The 26,417-nt window shown below is 37.3% G+C and overlaps 2 long non-coding RNA genes across 4 annotated transcripts; both read left to right on the top strand.

Moving 5' to 3' along the window:
* Positions 1 to 3,031: 3,031 nt before the first annotated feature.
* LOC104605489 (uncharacterized) lies at positions 3,032 to 11,029 on the top strand. Of its 3 annotated transcripts, none has more exons than XR_016076643.1 (3): positions 3,033 to 3,593; positions 4,546 to 4,943; positions 5,145 to 11,029. It is a non-coding gene; the product is annotated as an uncharacterized LOC104605489 (long non-coding RNA). The 3 variants fall into 3 exon arrangements; XR_016076645.1 differs by having other exon boundaries at positions 4,546 to 5,272; positions 10,641 to 11,029; XR_016076642.1 differs by having other exon boundaries at positions 3,032 to 3,593; positions 4,546 to 11,029.
* A 6,386-nt stretch (positions 11,030 to 17,415) lies between these two features.
* On the top strand, positions 17,416 to 18,236 carry LOC148803565 (uncharacterized). Its single transcript, XR_016082844.1, has 2 exons — positions 17,416 to 17,720; positions 17,848 to 18,236. It is a non-coding gene; the product is annotated as an uncharacterized LOC148803565 (long non-coding RNA).
* Positions 18,237 to 26,417: the final 8,181 nt, after the last annotated feature.

The raw sequence follows: 26,417 nt of genomic DNA, 5'->3' as shown, positions 1-26,417 counted from the left end.
AGACTAGCATTTTTTATTTAAGTGTTACTTTTTTTTTGTATATAAACTTTTTGAATTTTAATTTATGATGATTTGAATATGTTATCTTTTAGGAACCAATGAATATATACTTATGTGATGGATGGATTTAATGGATTTAAGATTGTCCATTGATTGAATTGAATGAACAAATGAATGGCTATAATAAATTATATGTAAAATATGTTATATGGATGTAATGTAATGAAACTAATATTGATAATTGTTCTAATTATGTGATCATTGGCAACAATCATATTTACTTTTAAATACGTGCAAAGTTTTTATTAACCACAATTTGCAAATTATTTACAACAATTAAAGATATTAATAACAACACCTAAATTAATCTTGATAACCATTTTTACTTTTAAATACGTGCAAAGTTTTTATTAACCACAATTTGCAAATTATTTACAACAATTAAAGATATTAATAACAACACCTAAATTAATCTTGATAACCATTTTTAATTGTAATTAAATGCATTGAAGAGTAATTAGTGAAATTGGTAACAATTATTCACCTGTTGCTAATTTAACAATAGTCTATAATTACTGTTGCTAAAATTATTGTAGGCAATAATTGCAGAATTGTTGCTAACTATATTCACAACAATTAATTAGAATTGTTTTCTCAACAATTCATAACAATTACATGATTGTTTTTATTTCAATGAGAATTGTTACAAAAGATAGTTATAAGCAATAATTGATCAATTGTTGCTTATGTTTTAGCAACAATTAATGTGCTTGTTTCTACTGACATATATGACTACAGTTAGTATATTGTTGCAAAAAATACTTTTTAGCTACAATCAATAGTAACTGTTCCAAATAATGTATATTGGCCCACTATTGGTTTCATTGTTGCAAAAAGGCAATCTTAGCAATAATTATATCAATTGTTGCTATACATCGTCATTAGCAACAATTGATTGTAATTAAAAACTTTTAACCACAGCACTATCAGCAACAACCAACCTAGTTGTAACTAAAACCTTTAGGAATAGTTTTTTAGCATTCAGCAACAAAGTTGTGAGTGTTGTTAAAGGCCAATTTTCTTGTAGTGTCTTGATTTGAATCCTTTTCCGTCATCGACAAGAAAGACCTTGAATGGAACCGAAAACACTGTGTTCACTATTATTGATCAGATCTTCTCTTTCAGTGATCAGAATTCACCATTTTACCTCCATCCTTCTAACAACCCTAGTACAGTGCTTGTCTCTTGTATTATAAATGGAGACAATTATATGACTTGGAAAAGAGCTATGATTAATGTTCTCAGCACCAAGAAGAATATTGGCTTCGTGAATGGAATGACTCAGAAGCTAGATCCGATGAATAGGCAAAGTTGTTCACTTGGTTGAAATGTAATCCCATGGTAATGTCATGGATCTTCAATGCCTTAGCCAAAGACCTCCACGAAAGCCTATGCTGAAAAATGCCCAAGAAATGTGGAAAGATTTGGAGGAAAGGTTCTCACAATGAAACACATCAAGAATCTTTCATCTCAAGCGAGAACTCATGTTGATCAGGTAAGAAAATCTCCCTATCTCTATTTACTTCTCAAAACTCAAGGCAATTTGGAATGAATTATCAACCTACATTGCTGGACCATTATGTACCTGTGGATTGTGTACTTGTGGAGTCTAGAAAAAATTTGTTACAGGAAAGGAAAGAGATAAAGTGTATCAATTCTTGCTAGGTCTAAATGAAAATTTTAACAACATCAGATCGAGCATTTTGAGCATGGACCCTCTGTTGAGAATTAGTAGGATTTATGCATTTGTATCACAAGAAGAAAGACATCAGTCCTTAAGTGCTCAACATGGTCCAACTACAGAAGTTGTTGCTTTTCATGTGGCAGGTCCAAGATTCAATTCGAAAGGAGGAAAATAAAGGTTCAAGATTCGCTGTGAGTACTACAAGAAACAAGGTCACACTAAGGATCGCAACATTGAATTGTTCGGTTATCCACCAAATTGGGGAAGTCAATCAAAGTCCACATTTGTTAGCACCCGATTTTTTCTCGGTTCGTCGCCTAAACCTCCGATTTACCTTAAACACCCGAAACAGACCCTTTTGGTCCATCTGAAACACCCAAAAACCTAAAAAACCCGAATTTCACCCTGAAAAGCCCTTAGATCCACCGTTAAACCTACCCAATACTTATCCGATGGCCCAGATCAACCCCATCTACGCTTTGGCCCTCAAATCAGACACATCAAAACACCTTTCCATAAAGTTTTAACCCCAGATTCCCTTATTTGCCCTTCCAACAAACCAAGATTTCATTCTGAAACAACCCATTGACCCAAATCCCTATGATCTTGATTCCCCAAGACTGATCAGACCTCATCATCATATCCCAGACACCCCCAAATACCCACCTGTGAAATCTCAACCCAAAACACCTTCGTTTACCTTTCAATTGTATCAAGATTCCATTTCAAGGTCCTAGATTGACTAGATTCCAAGTCCTTTCTTTCCAGGCCCATTTGACTCAATTTGACCTTACTAATCATCTTAGATTACCCAAAAACCTACCCTATGAAATTTCATCCAAAACAAACCTTATTTGCCCCTCGATCAGACAAAGATTCTATTTCGAGCTTTTAGATTAACCAAATCGAGCCCTTTCCCGATCTGCCCAATCCGGGCCTAATTGGGCCAATCCAACCCTACCAATCAACTCAGATTGTCCAAAAACCCCACCTTGCCAAATTTCAACAAAAAATACCCTCACTCACCCCTTCATCCAAATAGGTTCTGTTTTAACTAATCCTGTTGGCCCACATTTGCAAAACCCCTCACTCGGTAGTCAAACCCATCTTAACCCTCCATTTTGGCCCTATAATCCCCCACCATTGAACCAAAAGACCCGGTTTGACCTTCCTAGACCCGGTTTGACCTAAATGTCTCCAAATTACCAAAATACCCCCATACTTCACTAGATTTACGAAAATGCCCCTGGCATTCTTTAAAAGTAGTTGAATGTCTCATGTTCGCCCTAAGCAGAGAGATGGTTTTACTGTAGACCGTCTTCCTCCCTTGATCACAAAATAGTAGCGGCGGCGAACCTAGAGTCAATCTCCCACTTCCGACCACTTCTCTCTCTCTCTCTCTCTCTCAATCCCTCTAACTTCTTCCTCTCCTCCCCTTTATTCCCCCATCGAATCAGTCAAAGTCATCGAAATCGACTATTCACTCCCTTCCTCCCTTAGACACACAGTGAAAGAGCAGAGTAGCGGTAGCAGTGACCTCAATGATCTTCATCCGGATTCCGGCGGTTCGCTATCATCTTCCAGGGTGCACAATACTCTAGAAGTCCTCATTGGCCTTCCTCGTCAGTGTTGATTCCTCAAACGTAGTGGTACCCCCTATTTTCACCGACATGATACGGTTATTGGCAATGGTGGTTTGAGTTTTCCTCATGATACCGAACTACTCTCCCGGTCCAGATCTATCTTTCCACAATTCTCTCGTCCTGTTTCCAGAGTTAGCTGTTATCTAAAAACAAACGACAGAGACAGAGTTAGCTGAGTTGTCATTTGCAACATCAACCAAGTTCAGGTCAATATCTAGTCCAGAGCCACTATCGAGTTAATTCCTGCAAAATATTGGGCATCCTTTCAATTTTGTATAGCTCGTCTTCGTGTTGTGCATGCATTACTTTGTTGTCTTCTCTGTAGCTTCTTGTTTCCTATAACAGCCTATCCATAGATATGAAACCGGTCTCTCCTTAGTTTACTAATTTTTATTTTCTCATCGAAAATATTCTATAAACTTATGATGTTATTGTTGGTTTCATTGTTGAAGTTCTAAGTTTGTTCAAATTGAAGAGAAAGTGTTCTCAGTCCTAGCCTTTCGGTTGCTCTAGCAACTAGTGTCTGTCATCTCGCCATGTTTAAGATGTATGCATTATATGCTTTGTTCCTTTCATCATTGATGATTAGTTTCGGTATTTGTTTTTATTCTGAAGATAGGATTGAATGGTTATCGGGTTATCCCTCTTAAGACTGAAATGAGGAGAGAAATTATTTGTTATCTGGTGAGAGAGAAATATGCAGGTTAGAGTGCAAGAGAAAATGAATGATAGGGAATGAAGTGTTAATAGAATAGAGTAAGAGAGTATTTGGTCGAGAGCACAAATTAATTCAATAAAAAGGGAAAACAAAAAGTAAAGATTAAAAAAATATAATAACATTAAATAAACTAGGCAAATGAAAGGGGAGGATGTCGATTACAGAAAATAAAATCCCTTAAAAGAAAGAGGGGAAAGAAAAATAAAAAGAAATGAAGAAAAATATAAAAAAAGTTAAAAGATTTGCAATAATGGACTTGATCAGTAAATCTCGTTTTTAGCTTGAGAAGTAGGACTTTTTTGCAGGGAGATTAAGATACAAAAAAAGGGAAAATTCTCCTTGTTTTGTATTGTTCTTGTGGCTTGCTTTCTTTATTGTTGATTTGTTAAAGTAGTAGTCGCTTATCTTGTGTTTATGCTTCATTTTGGAATCCCATGTAGGCCCCACCTATTGGACTCAGGAGAGGGGTGTCTTAACCCCTTCCCTCTCCCATCCGAGTCTTACTCAGACTGGTTAGCCGGTGCCTTGGGTTTTGGAGTCACAAATGAACAAAAAAATGCTTTTCGATGTAAATCTCGGATGTCCCATCACCTCTATTTCCATAACTGATGGATGGCAACTCCATTTCCAGCCCAAGTGAGCCATTTTCTGACACTCACAACATCCAAGAACGACACTAGCAATCAAGAAAAGTTTACTGCTAGCACGAGCTCAGTCCAAGCGGCTTCTCTGATTTTCAGCTTGTCCAAGGAATAGTATCAACAGTTATTAAGCACCATCGGGAGTCTGTCTGATCTTCTGAACAATGATAAACATACTTTCTCAGCCAACTTTGCAGGTAAAATCACTACCTCTTCTTGGCTTTTCGATAGTGGGGCCTCATATCACATGGTTCCCGCTAACTCTGAATTTGCTACTGCATCTATTACATCAGCACTGAAACTAGTTCAATTGCCAAATGGAACATTATTACCAATTCAATCACAAAGTGACATAGCGTTGTGCCATATTGTTCTTTCTTACTTTCTATGCTCTTCAGGACCTGACATCTAAGAAGTTGATTGGTGTGGGCCTAATGTGTGATGCGTTGTATCACTTCACTTCCCTTCCACCATCCTTCTCCTTGCACAATACCCGCACACATGATCCATGCATATGGCATTCAAGGTTGGTCCATGCTCCTTTTAAGAAACTTGCTATGATTCCTAAACTGCACATTACTGTACCTGATAATGATTGTTGTGACACATACTTTCGAGCAAAACAAACACGTCTTTCTTTTCCTATTAGTCATACCAGATTTGATGCATTGTTTACACTCATACATTGTGATATTTGGGGAGGTTATCGCACCCCGTCCCATTTTGGAGCTCATTATTTCTTAGCAATTGTAGATTATTGTACTTGATCTATACATGGGTGTATTTGTTACGATATAAATCAGATGCTTGTTCCTTTTTTGTAATGTTTTTTGAAATGATCAAAACACAGTTCAATGCTTAAGTTAAGTATATACGTTTGGACAATGGGTCCGAATTTCTCCCTAGACCTTTCCAAGATTACTTGACAGTACATGGAATTTTACATCAAACATCTTGTATAAACACCCCTCAACAGAATGGGGTCGTTGAGCGCAAGCATCAACACCTACTTGAGATAGCAAGGGCCTTACCAATCGAGTTCTTGAGAGAATGTATTTTGAGAGAATGTATTTTGACAATAGCTTACATCATTAATCACTTGCCAACTCCAATACTTGTTTGGAAATTGCCATATGAACTTCTTTTCTGCAAGCCTCTTTCAAATAGTCATTTCCATACATTTGGCTGCCTCTTCTATGCAAGTACATCCCGACGTGGGCATGATAAATTTGATGCTGGTGCCACTAAATGTGTGTTTGTTGGATATCCTAATGGTCAAAAATGATACAGATTATATGATTTGGCTACTAAGCGGATATTTGTGTCTAGAGATGTGATTTTCCTTGAACACAAATTTCCTTTTGCTGATGGTGACATGCCTTTGGACCCATCTCCACCATCAACCATACCTCTGCCAACCGTTGATAATATAGTGTCTGATACAATTCCTAATCAAACACGTAGAACTGAACCAGTTTGTGATAGCTCATAGCTCACTACTAGTTCAGAATTACCTGAACACACTAGTGACATGGACATTATCGCTCCCAAGAGACCTTCTCTACACCTGGCTGATTACATGTCCAACACTTCAGTCACAAACTAACTCATGTAGTACTCTACCCAATCTCTAATTTTCTAACTATGAGTTCAATTCCCTCTATACAACCTGAGCCTTCTTGTTATGATGAAGCCAACAAACATGACCATTGGAAGCAAGCTATGTTAGTCGAACTAGCTGCACTTGAGCGCATCCATACCTGGACATTAACTGACTTACCACCGGGAAAGACTCCCATTGGGTGTCATTGGGTCTACAAAGTCAAGTTTGGAGAGGGTGGGAAGAGCAAGAAATAAGAAAAAGAGAGGACATAAGTGGCATAGGGGAGGAGAGAGCGGGAAGAGGAAGAAATAAGAAAAAGAGAGGACAGAAGTGGCACGGGGGAGGAGAGAGTGGGAAGAGGAAGAAATCTATACTACTTTAAAAAGCATGAATGGCCTCAAGAATATTTTTGAATTTTTTGAAGACAAAATTTACCTCTCTATATTTAAATTTATTGATAAAAATGAGGGCAAATAGGGTAATCAGTTATTGATATTAAATGGGTTGAAAAGAGGTAATTTTAAGATATTCAAGCATTCAATTCCCTCTCATTAAATCCAACATTTTATTTATTAACTTGCACTCATGTTCATTCAATCATATATTTAAGTCGTTTTTGTTTCTTCTCATCATTAAGTTCAATTAATTAAATCCATGCTTAATAAATTAATAATTCTAATAACATAAAAGCTTATACTTCTAAAATATACCTAGAAAAATAGTGTTTTCATCTAGGTGGTGGTATGAAATTAAACCATTTTGGGTCAAATGGGTCAATCCATGTTGCCACGATTAAATTATAAAATGAAAAAAAATTGGGAACATTTTTAACATACATATTAAACAATAATAAGTATGATAAATAAGAAATTTTTTTATTAATGATGGAAATGGAATGTAAAATTTAAAACCAATTAGAAATAAAAATATTTTCCTATTCTCTCTCATTAAATCCTATACTTAAGATATATTTTTCTCATCATTAAATTCTTGTAATTAAATCCACAATATTATTTTAATAGTATAAAAATAAATATTTTGAAAAGTAATTTGAAAACAAAAACATTTTCTTCCATTCCGATTGTGGGCAAGCAAATCGACCATTTGGGGTCAAATGAATTAATAAATAATGCCATAGTTAAATAATAAAAATTTTAAATAAATAAGTATGAAATGTAAGAAGTATTTTTATTAATGATGAAAATGGAATGCCAAATTTAAAACATACCTAGAAATGAAATGATGTCATAGTCAAATAATAAAATTTTAAAAAATATAAAATACAAAGAATCACAAAAATAAAAAATAGGGAAAAATTTGGGCGCATATCTAATGTTATACATTTATAAAAAATAAAATATTGGGTACATCTCTAATATTATACATTCATTATATTGAACAAAAATAAGTATTATACGTGGGAAATAATTTTATCAATGATGGAAATATAATACAAAATTTAATGTCTACCTAGAAATCAAATTGTTTTTCTTTCTAGGTGGTGGTTAGTGGTTTGGGTCAAATGATATCACAGACAAATAAAAGTTAAGTGTAATAAGTAAAAGTTATTTATATAATGCACATGAAATATATAGTTTAAAGGGAAAATTATAGTCAAAGCCAATTGTACATTTAAAATTAGGTTGTAGGATGACCCAAAAACCAACAAAACTCTTACAATTGACTACATTTCAAATTATAAAAACCCCCACCATGTCATCAGAGGCTTATGTAGTTATTGCCAATATGGAACTCTTAGTCCATGTTAGACACAGCAAAAAGCTTATACCAAAAATAGGTTTTCAGTTTCTCCCTCACTCCCTCTGTCTCTCGATCTCCCTCCCTTCTCTCTCACTCTCACAGTCATGTCTCGATCTGCCGCTCCATTTGTCTCTCCCACTAGCTTTGATTTGTAGCCAAATCAAAACCTCTATTTCTTTCCCTCTCTCTCTCTCTCAATCTCTCTCATTCTTCTCCCTCACTCTTCCTCTCGATTAATATCTCCTCCTCCCTCAATCTCTATCGTTCTCCCTCAGTCTTTCTCTTGCTCCCTCTCTCGTTCTTTTCTTTTTATTTTTCTTACAAACTTATATAATATTAATCAGATCGTATAAAAGAACTAAAGGGACCAACCACTTGTACAATCAAGTTATAAATTTCTATCAGGTTGGTGTAAATTTCACAGCCAAGAGTTTCTTGTGAATTTTTATCAAATTGGTGTTATCAAATTGGTGTAACACCAATTAGATAAAAATTGATATTAATCGTACCTTTTTTTATTTTTATTACACACTTATACCACTTGTAAAATCAAGCTATTTTCTTATCTAGATGGTAGGTAAATGATCCAACTTTTTAAAGAAACCAATGATGTCATAATTGAATAATAAATATTTAAAAAAAGATAGAGCACAAAAAATGAAAATGTACAGAATTTCGTTGAAAACATTTGAGAGCATTTCTAATGTTATATATTCATCAAATTAAATAAAAATAATTGTTAAAATAAAAGCTATTTTTATTTATGATAGAAATGAAATACAAAATTTAATAATAATAATAATACTAATACTAATAATAATAATACTAATACTAATAATAATAATAATAACAATTGCTATTTGTTACAAGCATTTAAGTTTGTTTTTAATCATATTGTTATTTTTGTTAATTTTCAATTTCTATCTTAACTATGATATATCTAAAATTCAATTAGTTAATATGAAGAAAAATTTTTCACATGCAACGCATGTGCTTAATTACTATAAGGAAGAAAAACCTATTCGATTCATGCATCAACTGTAGTGACAGTTCAGTATTTAGTGGAAATTTTAATTGATTACCACTAAAAAAATAATATTTCCGGCGGTAGTCACCTTACTGTCAGTTCAAAAACTGCTGCTAAAACCAGTTTTTCCTATAGTGGAAAAATAATTGCTAAGAGCATGCATTTTACAAGAGTTGAAAAACCATCCATTTACCTTGGGCTTCCCTCCCACTTTTCTAGATCAAAGAAAAAGAATGTTTGAATTATTTGATAGATTAGAAAGAAAGACTGAAGGTTGAAAAAGTAAACTTTTGAATCATGAAGCTAGGGAGACCACATCTCCACCCCACAACGTCCCACAGCACATCCCTGCCATGTATTGAGAACATCTCCTGATGATGATACCAAAACCGATGATGTCATCATCGGGAGATGCTCTCAATACATGGCGGGGAAGTTCTGTGGGGCGGAGATGTGAACTCTAAGGTAGAGGTATAATGATAAAGGTAGTCTTAAATGCCATCCTAACTTTTTGTATGTCTTGTTTCCTTCTTCCTTTAGGTACTTGTGAAAAGATTAAAAGGCTTCAAAGGTCCTTCTAGTGGGGCAAGATAGGGAAAAAAAAGGGGTTAACCGGGTAAATTGGGATTAACTTAGTAAAAATAAGTTGGATGGAGACCTGAGATTCAGAGATCCTATTCTTTTTAACGAGGCCCTCCTAGCAAAGCTAGCCTAGAGAGGGTTCTTGGGGGTGGAAAAGTATCCTTGCAGGCTGGGAAGTCCTTAGAGAGGGAGCTTGCTGGATGGTAGGCTCAGGCAAACGCATTAACATATGGGAGGACCCCTGGCTTCCTGAGGTTCCAGGATTCAGGACCATCGGGCCTAAACAGGACTGCCTAAGTCTATCAAAGGTGGAAGACCTACTTCTGCCGAACTGGTACATTCTCTGTTCATCCCCCCTATAGCTAAGAAAATCCCATATTCCCCTATTCCCTTGGGACGATAAGCTGATTTGGATTCCTAACAAGAAAGGAAATTTCTCAGTTAAATAAGCCTATTTTGTGGCTAAACATCAAACTAACTTTAACCTAGACTACAGGACAGATGTCAAGAAGTTTTGGGCAGATATTTGATCTATACCAATCCCCCAAAAAATCAGGAGTTTCCTCTGGGAAAGCTGTGTGGATGCTTTATCAGTGAAGGGAAATCTGTTTAAAAGAAATATAGCAAAAAATCCTCTGTGTCAAGTTTGTAACCAAGGTGCTGAAACGGTCTTTCATGCTTTATGCTCATGCGAAGTAGCTAGATGTTGCTAGTTTGGTTGTTTCTTGAACCTAACAAGTCAACACTTTGCGAGCAGCTCTAGCTTTAAAGTGGCTGAAATTTTGGTTTAAAACTTGCAATTCTCACAAAGAGAGGGAAGTAGAGTTGAAGACCTTTACAGCTCTAATGCTTTGGAATATCTGGTTTCATCGAAATGATATAGTGTTCAATGATTCAATCCCTAACCCAGCTCTAATACAGATGGAGGAGCTTCAGAAGATGGATCCTACATCATCACTAATACAACTCCATTCTAACAGAATAGAGGGAGCCCCCCTTTTTTGGTCCCCCACAAGAAAATTGGTTTAAAGCTAATGTTGATGGGGCTTCTGTTAACAGTAGTTCTACAGCAGTGGGTGTGGTGGCCTGGTTTACTACTTTTCTGGTCTTTTGGTAGCTGCAAATTTCGGCCAAGTTCAGGTAGGTTCAACAGCTAAAGTTGAAGCTCTTGCGGTCCCTAGAAGGACTTCTTTTTGCTAAATATCTAAACTTAAAAGGATGTAATTGTTGAAAGTGATTATTAAAACATTGTTAGCTGCTTATCAAACCAGTTTTTGGATATATTTGTTGATAGCTTCTTCCATGGTCAAGACTGTTCTGCTTTTCCTGGGTTCAGAGAGATGCCAATCAGGTGGCTGGATTGATGCTTACCGTTGATGGCTAGCTGAATGGACTGTTCTTGAGTTCAGCCCCCTTGCTTTTTAATTGTTTTGTTGTCTTTGCTGTTTTTTTTTTTTTTCCCTCTTTTTTCTTTGCTATGATTTGTGTGTCTTTTGTTTTCTTTTTGTTTCTCTGTTTTTGCGGTGTATTTGGCTTCGGCTTGTTTTCTCTTTAATGAAGATCTTAGTTATGAAAAATATTAGATGGATTGGGTTAGGTTAAGGGCCAATCTAGCTTGAACCCAAATTTGCAAGTGAACGAATCTTCTTATTATATAAAAGAAGCCATTGCTCATTTCCATGGGTTATCAAGTATTTTTCTTTTTTTATTAATTTAATGGATATTTCTTTCATGGATTATTTTGGTCAATAAAAAAAATACAATAAGAAAGTACTTAACATGAGTCTTTGCTTATCTCTGTCAGTTCGATTTTGAAATTAATTTTGCAACTTTGATATTGATCTCATGCCGTCATGCACTATAAGCACTTCTTTTCTTCGCTTTATAGGGCTATACAATCACAGGAGGATCCCCCAAACCCTTAACCCCCCATGGCATTGGGATTTGATTCCAAGTGTCCACTACCACAAGCCAGAGAACCTATCAACTGATTACCGAAAAAAAAAAAAAAACTATCATCAACTGATTCACCAACATTTGGCTCTCATGCTAAGCAGTATCTATGCACTTCTATTTTTTCATACTTTCTTCCTCTTAAAAAATATACTTTTAAACAGCAACCCATGCATGGCATGGGTCACTGCTAGTAAAGTCAATACAAAATATACACATATTTGCATAATACAAGTACACAATGTGCGCATATATAAGCATTCATATATTATCGAAGGTTATGGCCTTGGGTGAATTCCGATTAGCTGACCGCTTTAACTATTCAGCAGGCTATGAAACCAATAATCAGGTTCTACTCAAGTAATAAATTCATGAGCCCCACCGTAAAAGATGCAGGCCCATATATTTAATACTGGCATGGACCTTATCATTGATTCCACAGCCCATTGAGCAGCTAAAGCGTACAGTTACACCTTACTCGCCTTGGGTTGGATTGGGCTCAGACCATATTTGGGTTATCCAAAGTCACAACCAAAGTTAAATCAAGCCTGAGTTTCCAAGCGAGGCTCATCTGGATCCCGAGAACAATAGCCAAGCCCAAGGGGGTGCAAGGCTGGGTTTGGATCAGGATAGGATCTGGATGGGCACGTCCAAGTGGCAAGCTAATTAGAATCAAGTTATCGGACATTAACAGCAGCATACAAGACCAGAGATTTCCACAAAATACTGAAGAACATAGTATTGACAAGAGAGGAGAAAAGGGATATTTAGGCTGTGTTTGGTTGCAATGCAAATAAATTTGCATTGATGTGAAACTGTGGCAGTGCAAATGATTTGACTGTAAATTCTGACCTATTTTTGTTTCAAAATTGAGCTAGCTTATTTTGTTTAATTGCATTACAAATGAACTAAATTAAGACATGAAACAGAATAAAATAAAACCCAAAACAATAGTAAATAAAAATTTGCATTTTTTTCATTTGCACTCCCATGCATTTGTACTAATGCAAATAAAATTGCACTGCAACCAAACATGGCGATACACAACGCTTACCTTTTGCTTCCATAAAAAGGAATGGGGAACAAAGACAAAGTTTTAGCCGTGAAACACTTGGAGCAAATAAAGGGATTTTAAAATGAAAAATCTCTTTGGATTTAGTTGCTTACACCATCCATTAAGGCTTTGTTTTGATAAACTTTTGCTTTGCTTTTGAGCTTTCTGTTATGAAAAACAAAATTGAGGGAACAAAAGTAGAGCCAAAAAAAATACAGAAGTGCCTATTAAGGAGGGCTTTCCTGAGGCAGCTTTTGGCTTTGCAAGGTGGGCCTTACATGAATGGCTTATGAGTGATGTTTTGTGAAAAAGCAAGAAAGCCCAAATTTATGTCCATCCCAAAAGACCACTTTACCTTGAAGCTTCATTTTTCATTTAGTAGCTTCTCCAAAGACGCTCAGTAAAAGCATCTCAACCAAAGATTTGTTGACCCATTTAGTAGCTTCTCCAAAGCAGCTCAGTGAAAGCAGCTTTGGGCTTTGTGAGGTGGGCCACACCCATACAGCCTATAAACAATGTTTGGCGAAATATTGGGAAAGCCAAATATACTGTAGTTCAGCCAAAACAAAAATATAAAAAATAAAAAAATAAAAAAGACTTTCTGGTGAAACTTCTTCTAGTAGCTTCTTCAAAGCGGCTCAGTTAAAGAAGCTCAATTAAAGCTTCAGTCCTCCGAGGCCCTACAATTAAGACTTTATCCTTTTCGGCTTTGAAAGAACACACATCCTTAACCTTATCCAAATGCAACCTAAATTTGATTGGAAGTACTTTCAGTAGCAAAGAAGTTTCAATTTTCAATTTGGGGTTGCTATTGCCACTCTCTTCATATTCTTTTGTCTTGATCCAATTAATCTTAAGAGTACATTATACAGATAGATATTTCAATGAGAGAAATTTTTGTAGAGCAGGCTGAAAGATAAAACAAAACTAAACCAAAGAACTCATGCATTTAAGAGGTTACACAGCACGAAAATATCAAAAACTGTTTTAGGTTGATTGTAACGTGACAACTGAAGAAAAACAAAATTGTTGAAAGAAAACAAAGACAGATATATACATAGATAAAAAGGACAATATTTATGTTGTTTGTCACTTTATACGCATGTGAAGTTGAAGAGAGATTCTATGATGCAAGACTTGCAGAATTCAAAAATCATGCAACCTAATAAATATATAACCCCAACAACCAGTATAAAAGCACTTTTCTACTCAAAACTATCCAAGGTTTGCCCTTCAATGACCAGGAAAAAAAGCCTAGAAAATAGTTCTGCGTAGAAGTAATTGAGGGGTGGACCTTGGCGCACCGATTGCGTTGCTCCATTCGGGCTATCAGGGTTCAAATCTTGAAAATAGCCTCTGTACAAGGGTAAAGCTACATACATGTGTCCCTCCTCAGATCCCGCATTGGCGGGTGCCTCATGCAACGGGGTGCCCATTCCAATTCGATCAATTCAATGTTTTTTTCTGCAAATTTGAGGTTCTGGATAAGGGATACTATCACATACTTGGGCCCCGTTTGGTTAGCAGGAATAGGGGATGGCCATTCCAATTCCAACTTTTTGGTTGGGTGGAATCGGAGTCCCATTCCCATTCCTGCTGGAATGGCATTGCCCCATTTTTGGGGATGGCCATTCCCTGCCCCTCCATTGAGAATGAAATCTCATTCCTACTGATTCTAATTCACATTTCCATTCCTGTTTGAACAAAACAGACTATAGAAATGGATTATTCCAATTCCGATTCCAGAAGATTTCGATTCTGATTTTAACTGCAAAACAAACGAACCCTTAATTTAGTACCCAAAATTAAACCAAGCGAATTTCATGTTTTTGCAAATTTGAGGCTCTGGATTAAGGAATAGTCATTTCAATTCCATGAATTAAGGTGGAAGTGATTCAATACCAGTTCCACCTAGTTACTCAAACATAGATTACTAGTCAACAGTCCATCACCTAGACAATTCTTTGATTGCAGCAAGAATCCTATCCTTATGGAACTTAATTCAAATGCTGTGAAAAACAAATTTTCATTTCTACAAGGTTTCCTAACATTCACAAATAAAATATGTGATCATTTACTAGAAGTTCAATTAATACCATTCTAGTAATCAAAATATGCAATTTATTCCCATCTCCTTGTTACAGTGAGAGTGAGGGACCCACAATTGGATTGAGCCTAGCTAGGTACCTAAGAGATTGGCAACACCTCTATCTAAGTTTTATGTAATTGAACAACCCTATAAACTCTTTAGATGAAAGACCAGAATGGTCACAGACTCTTTAAATAGGGTTTCCAATTCTGTAGGAGATATTCATTGAGCAGTCTATCCTGGTATACTCATTTGCTATGTGCTTCTATTGCATTTATGGAGGCTGTCACCATATGTAGACTGTAATAATAGATCTTCTATGGCCAAAACCATGAGAAGCTGTGTAGATGACCAACATATACATGTGAGTTGTTGCCCTTGAGCTTCTTCCATGTCAGGGTCCTCTTGGGGAACAGAAAGTGGTACCACAGGTTTACATGTTACATGCTCCCCTTACAAGGCAGAAATGAATTGAGAAGGAAGAAACAGAACTAATTAAGGGGGAGAGAAATAGAAGAGAAGTAGGAGAGACAAGACCACAAACCAAACCATATTATCCCTGATCCTTATCATCAATTCATAATCACCCAACCTAAACAAAATTAATATCATTTCAATGACTGAATGAACCAAAACATCACATGGTCAGCCATGCTCTCAGAGATCAAACTCGGGCCGGTATCATGTGATTCAGCCATGTGCCTCTGAACGGCGAAACGATGTCGGCTTCGATGTGACATTCGAAATAATAAGCCATCAAGCAGGCCCATATGGTCATGTTTGATGAATGTTAGACGTGTAATCTCCAACTTTGGTCTGGTGTCTGTGGTCCTCCCCTGGTCTCTGGATCTGGAGAGACTAGAGCCTGATTAACATAATGTGTGTTAATGTCAGCTCCTTTGATATCTCCTTATGTACTCATAGTTTGGCTACAAAGGCTCACCCTGTGACTTTCATTGTCTGTAACTTGGCAACCCAACAAATTGATTGAAGCATACCCAGAATTAAACTGCTTCATATTGTTATTAGGTTAAGATCAAGCTAAATTGAATTACAAGAGAGAAACTGTTTGATATGCACTAATCCCTTCTCACTCACTGTTCATCAATCTTCTCGATCTCCAGCTTCAAAGGAGTGGATTCAATGGTTGTGGTCATTTAATCATCTTGATTTAATTGTGACCCATTAAACGATGGATCAACATCCATTGATTCTGAACCACACTTATCTTGATGATCTTTTCATGGACTAGTCTTTTCTTGTCTGGTCTACAATGACCCTTGAATCAGGAGGATCGTATGTTTGTCCTTAATTAGTTCTATGTTACGCATGCGTAATTCAATTATTTGTACCGGAGCACCATTTGGGTAGGTCACTTGCAGCAATCGTGAGCCCCAATTGGGAGTACTACGTTGATATGTTTGGAGATAGATTAATGTGAAACTCACTCATAGATAAGCATTCATCCAATTTCTGAAGAGTGTAGTAGAACTGTAGATAAAAAACAAGGGAAGATGATCGATGAACAACCACTGAAGAGAAAAGCTAGAAAGAAGGCCCATACTTCGAGGCCCATGATCAGAACCTGAGCTTTGGATTCTTGTGCTTCCAAGGTGTGACCAAGTTGGGTTTTATTGGAGACACTCCCACACCTAATATGATTTCTTTGTCTTCAACAGCATATTTTCTTAAAGCTCCCTGCTTTGAATGAGATGAAATGTTTAATTCACATATACCTCACCCAGGACAAGATGGGCCTGTGGGCCTCAGAACATGGCACCCAATGTATCTCACATGGCTTCACGTAGAATAAGCCATTGCTCACCTTTGTGACCCCCTTACCGGAGATGAATTGGGCCCATCTCTGTCGGGCAGTCGCAGTCTCTCCTTAACTCTTTGTTTCCTTCTACGAAATCATTCCAACCACCTGGGCCCAAGTTCATACCCCTATTGCCTTGGGCTATCTGCAGATAACTTTATTCGGTGCACGCAGTGGTCATTGATCCGACCCGTTAACCCGTGCCGAAATTGCTCATGGGTCAGTTAGTACATAATCATATCATCTGTCAGCCCGACCTAACACCAACTATTCATGTGTATCTGACTTTCTCCCGGTTGGTTGACGGCTGTTTCAGGCTTGTTCTTTCTAAATCTTTTTTTGTTTTTTACTTTTGACCCGACCCGAACATGAAATGACATTATTAAATACTAATTACCGCCCCAAGCTAATAAATTTCTAGAAATATTATAGTAAGCCAAAGGGTGTGAAATTTCTCTTACCTTACATTATCTCATGCAACAGACGGACCATTGGCACTAAATATATATGCACATATGCTGATCCAATGAACAGGATTTCTGTTTTCTCTTACCTACTCACAAAGCTAATATTGTACCACTACGAAGTATCATCACCACATAATTAATGGTTCCCATCTACAGAAATATAAATCCATCTGATTGATTGGCATTAAGCAAAGCCAGCATCACTTCATATTTGATCGATAAACCTTAGCTTGATCCTATAATTCTTCCTTGATGACTGATAGTTACATCACATCGAACACCTAAGAAGTTCAGAAACAGTAATAACAAAATCTCTGTACTCAGAAGAGTTTTCTAGCTACAATCACGTAAAATTACTACAAGATAAAAGTTGCACCGCAAATTCAACCACCGAGCAAGCTACTGTCTCTACATCTATATAAGATGGTAGGAAAGATCAGAATGAAACCCCATAGAAATCAATCCAGTTCGACTAAACTCCTACTCTAAACAAATCCTCTTCTGGTTTTCCACTCTCCCTGAGGAAGAGATATGAAGCCTGTGGTGCCATGCAAACGTTCTCTTCTGCTTGTTATCATCTGCTTCTTCTTCTTCTTCTTTCTCTCCATCACACACGCAGGTAATCAATTAACTTTAATAGTTTTAATTCTATCAAGTTTCCAAGTTGAGAAGAATTCATTGTTCATAATTGTTTCCTTCTTCCTTTGTTTCTAACATCATCAGTTTCTTCACACCTTAATTTGCAGCAAGAAGTATGCCGGCAAAGGGTGGCAGTGGCGTCCATGCTCCTCGTCCGGCCGAGAGAACAGATCACGGGACTCACGTTGGTGAGTTTCTAGCCAAAGACAACGAGTACCAAGATGGAACAGACCTGGTGGTGATGGATTACACTCCAGCTCAGAAGAAGACACCCATTCATAACTAATTACAGACTTCATCGTCTAGTGATTGAACGAGTACTAGAGTCTAAAGCCTTCTGCAACTCCCCCCCTTTCTTGGAAGAATTGTGCGAGGGGATGATAATAAATAGCTAGTTAAATAATGAATATGGCTTGTAATATCTGTCTGTAATTTTCTACGACAGTATTTTGGTTTATATGAAGAGAAGATAATATATAGTGGGAATATAATCTTACTGCCTGAATACTGTATGCAACAATATGGAGTTGGAATCCTCTATGGTTCTACTCGAAATACGGGATGGGCAATCGCCATACGCCACATCAACTCCTCCATAAACGTGGGGTCCACCATAGAGGATTCGAACAAAACGATTTGTTGGTTAATACATTATATATGGCTACATCCATCTGAACGAAAAAGCCAGAGATGGAGAATTCGCTTTAAAGAATTGGGTGTGAGGTAGTGCAGTATGAGTCTTATTTCGTAGTGAGAGGCTTCAAGAACGTGTTTGGTTTGATAGAAAATAAGAGAGACAGAATGTTGAGGGAACGTTCTCAAGGGCTTCTGTGAATTTCCTAAGAACTTTCGCTCAACTAATTAATTTCTGTTTCTCTCTTATTTTCTGTCAAACCACAGACAGCCTGAAAGAGCTATTTCTGAGGAATTTTGAGAAGAATGAATGTGATGGAGTAAATCACTTGCAAACTCGATTCTCTCCTCTATACATACAGCAGTATTTGTCTCTTCTATCAGAAAACGTTTGATATATCAAAAGGTAAATACGAAACAGGAAAATAAAAGAAAAGTGTCGGTTCTCATGCACGTATCTGGGAGAGAGAGTCTTATGCTCAGTTTGGAAGGAGTACATATGCAAATATGTAGAGTGAAAAACCTTGTTTTTTCGTATTATATTGTATGTATTTGCACTGTACACATATTTGTATTTGTACTCTTTTCCAAACTGAGGATGGAGTACAAATACAAATATTTACAGTACAAAACCATGTATTTTATATTATTTTGTATATATTTATACTGTACATATTTGTAGTACTCCTTCCAAACTGAGCCTTACTATCTGATCAGTGGAGTACTCTATATAGTGAACAAAATCTACTTCCACAGGATTAGTAGCAAGATAAAGTGCACCGATGTTATCACACTAGATCATTGGTGGTGTAAGAGGTGAAATGTGAAAGCTCGCGGAGAAGGTGATGGGTCTAGTAGTAGCTGTAGCGATTGCATGAAGTTTCGCTTCAGTGTTAGTGAACACTTGGAACTAAAACGTTGATGTCGATTGAAGTACAAAATGAGAATATAAACTATCCCTTTGAGATAGTGTAAGATACGCTTAACATCATTCCAATGAGTGGAGGGTAGGAGCAACAAGAAATTGGCAAGCTTTGTTCACTACAAAATCAACATCTAGCCTGGTCATAATGATGTATAATAAGGACCCTATGATGCTTCTGTAAATGGTGGCCGGGATCAGATGGAAGTTACTCATCAATCTTTGAGACGAGATGTTGCACCAACAGGGGTTCACATGGGCTTGGCCTCTATGAGTTCAACCTTTTGAAGCAAATCTACTATGTAATACCTTTGCGAGAGAACCAATGAATTGGAGGGTTGAGTAACTTGTGTAGACACCCCATTTTTATACACTTTTGTCGCTATCTTGCTCCAGTTATTCTTCATCTAACTTGTGATCTCTTAATTGCTTCTTCAATAAAGGGTATTTTGGTCTATTTTATCTAAAAGGGAAAAAGTATTTGTATCAAACCACTAGGCAAGGTTGGAATTAAAATTTAGAGAAACTTTTATTTTACAAGGTTGTGCCTGATGAGGGATAATTTGGTCCAATCAATCATGTAGTGACACGTGTTCTTCGAGTGACATTTCAGCGCTAAGTAAGCAAACTAGCTCGGTAAGTCAGCTTGGAGCACCTCGTCTAAGCCGATCTCTACCTCAGAAAGGCCAAACTAGTAGACTCTGTAAGATTACAGCGACCTACCAGCAAACTAGCTTAGCAAGTTAGCTTGGAGCACCTCGTCTAGGCCGACCTCCACCTCGACAAGGCTGAACTAGTAGACTCTTTAAGATTACGGTGACCTACCCTAGAATTCGACTGAGCTATAAGAGTCCATGGTGACCTGCAAGGAAGAGCCCGCTAACCCATTCCAGTAGTACAATACCAAGTTGAGATCCCTGAAGCACTAATATCTCGACCGTTAGACCAGCCTACCGCATCACATGCCTCAAAGTTACTTGGGTAGATTGTAACCCTCACACAAATCTCACAACTGATACCTTAACGCACCCAACGAAGTGGAAACGGTTCCGCGAGAAGTTCAAGCCCGTTACAAGAGGGCTCTAACCACTGGTGCCTATAAAAGGCACTCACTTCTACCTGAGAAGGTACGCGTGATTACATACTCTCTAACTCTTTCAAATTCTCAAAAGAATTCACAAACTTCTTTGACTTAAGCACCGAAGTGCTCTCCTCGAATAAAAGACACCCGAACACTCTAATTCTCTCTCTTACAATGTACTTCAGATCGGCCACCTTTCATCTCGGCCCTGACTAGGAAATATCCGAATCAAAATTCGAATCATCAAACACGAGAGAACTTCCAAATTGCGTGACATCAATGCCCATCTCAACATCAATAGAAGGTGTGTCACACCTGAACCCATAATTATTGATGAGTTGGTTCGTATTGGAAGCAAGACAAAGAACATATATAATATGAGCCCATCATGAAGGCATAGGAAATAATGGTGCCTAATGGCGTAGCTGGTAGAGGAGTAGTGATAAACCCTTCAACAATGGTAAAGCACTCTTCGTCAAAATTCACACGTTGCAAGATAAACACTTGTCCAAGGGCTAGCAAGAGGCAACGATATCCTTTATGCATTAAACTGCATGTGGTGGGTGCCAAACCCAACCAAAGATAAATATTCTTGCTCTGGGTTAATAATTTGCAGATAGTGATGAGCAAAGTCGTTCTCCACAGGGATTGGGTAGATTTATTTCCAAGTAGATGGATTAAGGGGGGTTGTAAAGCTAAGGAAAATAAGAAAATAGCAGAAAATAACAGAAAACAAAGATTAAATCGATGGGAGATGGCTTCCAGTTGAAAGGACAAGTTCAGCTTTGATTCGTAGCATTATTCCTTGATGCAAAGATAGATTCATATGTTTATGAATAAATTGGTTATAGCTATTAACAAGCTCTAACAGCTAGCCTCTACTCTTATTATTCGACAATCAAAACAAGCTCTTTGATTGCTTCCCTTATTAATAGGCAGTCCTAAACAAGCTCTTAGGATTTAACCTATTAATAGCATTAAGAGGGGAGAGACCCAATTCTGGTCAGCGATCTCACAAGCTCGGACCGTTTAAACCAGATCATGCATTTTCCTAACATAGATCAAAAATTTTTTTGCAATCAATTTATGTTAGTTGCCACCATGATCGAACCTACCAATCATATACGAAACTAGAGGTTCAATCGGCCATAGATTATTTCCATTGAATGAGCAAGGGGCCCTTCTTGCTTAATCAACAAAAATAATCCTCACAGTTAATTCGCAGAAAACATATACCCATAAACAATGAACTGAAATAAAAATCAATAAGATCTCACAATGCTTACAGAATCAAGGCTTCCCTAACCCTTCAACCAGAAATAAAAACTTACAGACACCTCATGATGAAATTGCAGCTTCCAGATGAGAAAGGGGGGCGAACTCCTGCTTCTTCCTCCTTGGTTGCTGATTTCTCTCTCTGAAGACTGAAGCTCTCTTGGAGGAATTCATGCCTTGGGTGCTGGTCCCCCCCCCCCCCCCCCCCTTATATAGATTAGGGGAGAGGGCTGCTCTCTAGCTCCCTTAAGGAGATTATCCTCAAACTGGAAAGTCCTAGTCTAAATTGAACTTATCCTACCTAACTCTTATCCCTTATCTTTCTAGGATTACAACTTGAGAATTTAAATCTGATAAAACTCTTTCATTGAGATTACATTCAATCTTCTATTCTAATGGGACTCTAGGGTCTTGAATTCGAACTGGGCTTCTTTAACAATTCGGGCTTGCTTCGAGACTTTTTTGCGAAATGGGCTTCAGCTCGTGAAATGGGCCTTGCTGCGAAATTGCTCCGACTTTGGACCCGAATTCGTCTTCGATTCGGATCGATTCTGTCAAAACCCAGAACATAAAAGTTGTGAGCCTTTTCTTTATTTTTCCAATGCTTCTTGAAATGTCCAAATCGGAGTCCGGAATTGAGAGTTATGCCCATATCACTGATCGGTGCCGAAGCTGTGCAAAAACATCTAACTAGCCTTGTTTTCTTCCAATCGCCTATCTGCTTGCCCTGAATCGAAATACAAGAGTAATGAGTCCAATTAGGTACCAATTAGTGCAAAATACTAAATATTGAGGGTTAAAGATATGGCAAATTTTATTCTCATCAGCATGCAACTAAGCTGCATTTGGTTGTAGTGCAATTTTATCTATACTAGTACAAATGCATGAGAGTGCAAATGAAAAAAATGTAAATTTTTATTTAATTTTTTTTTGAGTTTTACTTTATTATGCTTTATGTCTTAATTTACTTCATATGCATTGCAATCAAATAAAATAAGCTAAAATTTGAAATAAAAGTAAGTCAGAATTTACCTTTAAATCATTTGCATTGCCATAGTTATTGCATCAGTACAAATTTATTTGCATTGCAACCAAACACAGCCTAAAATGAACACATATATAGCATTTAGATCTTAAACAAACTTAGTAAGTTATAAGGTCTTAATAGAGGATAGCAAGCACAACCAAAGGTGAATGCAACTTGGTGCAATCAAGGGGTTGATTGAAGAGTTTCTCAAATGGTAATAGTCCCAAGAACTAATGTGGGAAGTCTGATAAACCAGAAACATGGCATACATGGCAGCAACATCCCAGAAACAAAAGGGTTATTGAAGTATGATTAATTAGTGGTGGTAATTGGGCGGGTTGGGTTGGGTTTGGTTTGGGTTGAGTTTCAACCCAACCCATTTAACCCGCCAACCTGTTAATGACCGAGTTATATAAAATTAAATGGGTTGGGTTCAACCCAAACCCGCTTTAACCCAATCCAACCCGCCCAAACCCATTAATCTTATATTTATGTACATAAAACAAAAAAACTAACTCCTTTTTTAACAAATAAGTTAGTCATAGCTTAGTGGTAATAGTAGTTGCTTTTACACAAGTGGTGAAGGCTCAAATCACATTACATGCATGTTATTTTATACAATCAGCAAAGCCATTTAACTATGTTCGGGTTTTGGATTTGACGAACCACATAGGTTCAAACCAGTCAGACCAACTTGAACTATCTAATTGAATTGTCTCCAAAGTAATCACATCAAGTTCAAGAGTGGTTGAACTGTTTAGATCCAGATCAGTCTAGTTAGACTAGACCTTGCCTGAACCGGTTCAGTCCGGTCGGACAAAACCCGATCGGACCGGTACCGGTTTAGTTCGGCCGGACCAGACCCTAACCAGGCAAGTTTAATATGGTCGGACCAGACCGGACCGATTCAGTCAATGGTGGATTGGCTTGGGTCGGGTTGAACAGATACGAACCAAACTGGATGATCCAAACCAGACAAAGCAAGTAGGGTGGCTTAGTGTTCGAGTCGACCAGGATCAACTTGTAACGGGTCGAGCCGGGCTATGTGCATAATGGTTGGATTGGACAATCCAAACCGGGCAAAGCATGCGGTATCGATCCATCCTATCCGAGGTCTATTTCAGATTCGGGTCGACCCGGATCGGTATATGTTGAATCGGGTCAAACCGTGTTGAGCTGGTCCGGTCTTGGGTCAAATTGATTTGGATTTATGTTGGGTGAAGTGTATTGATTCAAGACAAAACTAAATTTAGTCAATAATTAATAGAAAAATAATGCATTAATTATAAATTATTTAATTCAAATGAAGAAAAAAAAAAGAAGGTTAAGGAATTAATAATAATGTTTGTAATGGTTAACTCAACGGTTATCCACAACCCAACCCAACCCATTTAAATGGGCGGGTTGGGTGATGGGTTGATCACACAACCCGCCAAATAAATGGGCGGGTTAAATACTGGGTGTATTGGATGGGTGAAAAATTGCTACCCCTATAATTAATCAGAAAAGCTACGGTAGTCTCAACGACATAAGGGTGCTTGCATTCAACAAGCTCATTTTATTGATGAGTGTGAGTGCAAAGAGCAAGTCTACACTTAGTGAGGTATTTGGAGAACCGAGGAAGGTCTATACTCACCACCCCAATCACTTCAAAAATTTAATGGTAGTTGAAAGGAGATTCTCAACCATATGTTTGAACTGATGAACAAAAATAGTGAAGACATCATTCTTATGATCAATGGGATAAAGCCACAAATGAAACATAGTAGTGGCACCCATTATTAAACACATAAGGGGAAGGACCCCATACATTTGACATAACAAGTTGTAGTGGAAAACTAGATTGAGACTTAATTAGATGACTCGAATGTTATTTGATGACTCTTGGCTTGTAGACAATAAGAGGACCAAAGTGAGCTCATAGCATTATTAATTATTGGACAAATTAAACACTTTGAGACATAGGGACTTGAAGAACATGAAGGGTCGGATGGCTTAAGTGAGTATGCCACCGAGGGGTGTGAAGTAGAAAGCACATAAGAAGAAGATTGATAGAGTACCACCAAACCAATTTACAGTTAAAAGGAGAAAAGTGATAGAGTCTTTGAATGTTAGGCCCGCAAGGAACATGCCATTGAGATAAGATCCTTGACAACCAAAAAAGCAAGAAGGGTGAAACTCATAAAATATAAGTTATTGTCATAAGTGAATTGAGAAACAGACAACAAATTTTTAGAAATATGAAGTACATTCAGTAAATTATTGAGATGGAATAGTCCGTCAATCCCCAAACAGTAAATTTATGTGTTCAAATTTGATGTCATATGAATGGTAGTGCTAGAATCTGAGTAACAATTCAGATATGAGGTAAATGATGAGGTAGTAGTATTCGCATGATATGCTTACATAGGACTCCCCTATTCACCCTGATAAGAAGGTCCAAGTGACGTCGACAAGTGAATGTAATCTACATCCATAAATGTGGTAAGAGTAGTCACAAATGGCTCATGCTCTAGGTCCAATCTGGCAAGTTTGTAGAGTAATATATCATTATCAGATGTCAGATACAGAATCGAAGATTGCAACAAGACAATTTTCAAGTGATAGATAGACGAAGTTTTACTTGTGCTCGAAAGGGAGACCAATTAATTCGAGCAAGGGCTCTGCAAGCTACTAATGCTATTGGTAGCCCAACAACTTGGGAGGTCATACATTCTGATAAAGATGATATGAGCCAACTCAGTACAAGTTGGCCAAAGCTGATACCAAGTATTGGTTTATGAATTATCAATCATCTTTGAGGGATCATTTGGATATGAGATCTTCAGTGGTGGATAGGGCACTGACTTTGTCAACAAGACCCGTGAGGCCATGGGTAATTAATATAGGAAAGAACTAAGATCTTCATATGTTCTAGTTGTCACCCATGAGTTTAATATGTAAGTAGTGGGTGACATTTCACATTGTAGAAATGGCTGTAGTAAGAAATAAAGGAGTTCCTATGGAAGTATGCGATGCTTCTGCTTCGATAGGTGTTGCAGACTTGGCCAGTGGAAGCCATTGGTGGCTCTGATACCACCAAAAAGTTAAATATAAATAGGAAACTTTATACTACAATTATAAGTATGAATGAGTTTGTGGGATTTTTTTGACTAAAATACCCCTATTTTTAAATTTAGTCCCTCTTTAATTGTGAGGGCTAAAATATAATTTAAATTACTACTTTTCACCTCATTCAATTCCTTTGATTAAGACTTATATTTAATGTATTAACTTTCATTCTCTCTCATTAATCCTATATTTAATGTGATGGAGGGTGATTTGGCCCGACCTCATAATAAGGGGACATGTGGACATTGTTGGACAGTTTTGTATGCCCTTAGCTTCAATTAGAATGATGTACATTATGAGTTTATTGTAAATGAATAAAAGTACATATTTGATTCATGTTCCCTTGGTATGTTTCTATGTAATACCCTTAAACTGGATACTTAATGAGACTCGTGTTAGTTCAGAATGTTCATAGCTAGTGGATCGGTCTAGGGAGACCTATCCTGATAAGGATGACACTGATATGCCACCAAGTCGGTTGGGGTGGCCTGTCTCAGCCGCCAGGGTGAGACCCTAGGCACATGCAGTGTAGGATCAATTGAATCTTTGAACCAGACTAGATTTCCAGTATTGCCCTGGACCTTGGAGATTAATGGGCAAAACTAGAAAATATACCCGACCCCTAGAC

The sequence above is a fragment of the Nelumbo nucifera genome, chromosome 1 (assembly GCF_055504915.1).
Source record: "Nelumbo nucifera cultivar China Antique chromosome 1, China Antique-T2T, whole genome shotgun sequence".
NCBI classification, from domain to species: Eukaryota; Viridiplantae; Streptophyta; class Magnoliopsida; order Proteales; family Nelumbonaceae; genus Nelumbo; species Nelumbo nucifera.
This window is presented reverse-complemented; position numbering and strand designations above follow the sequence as displayed.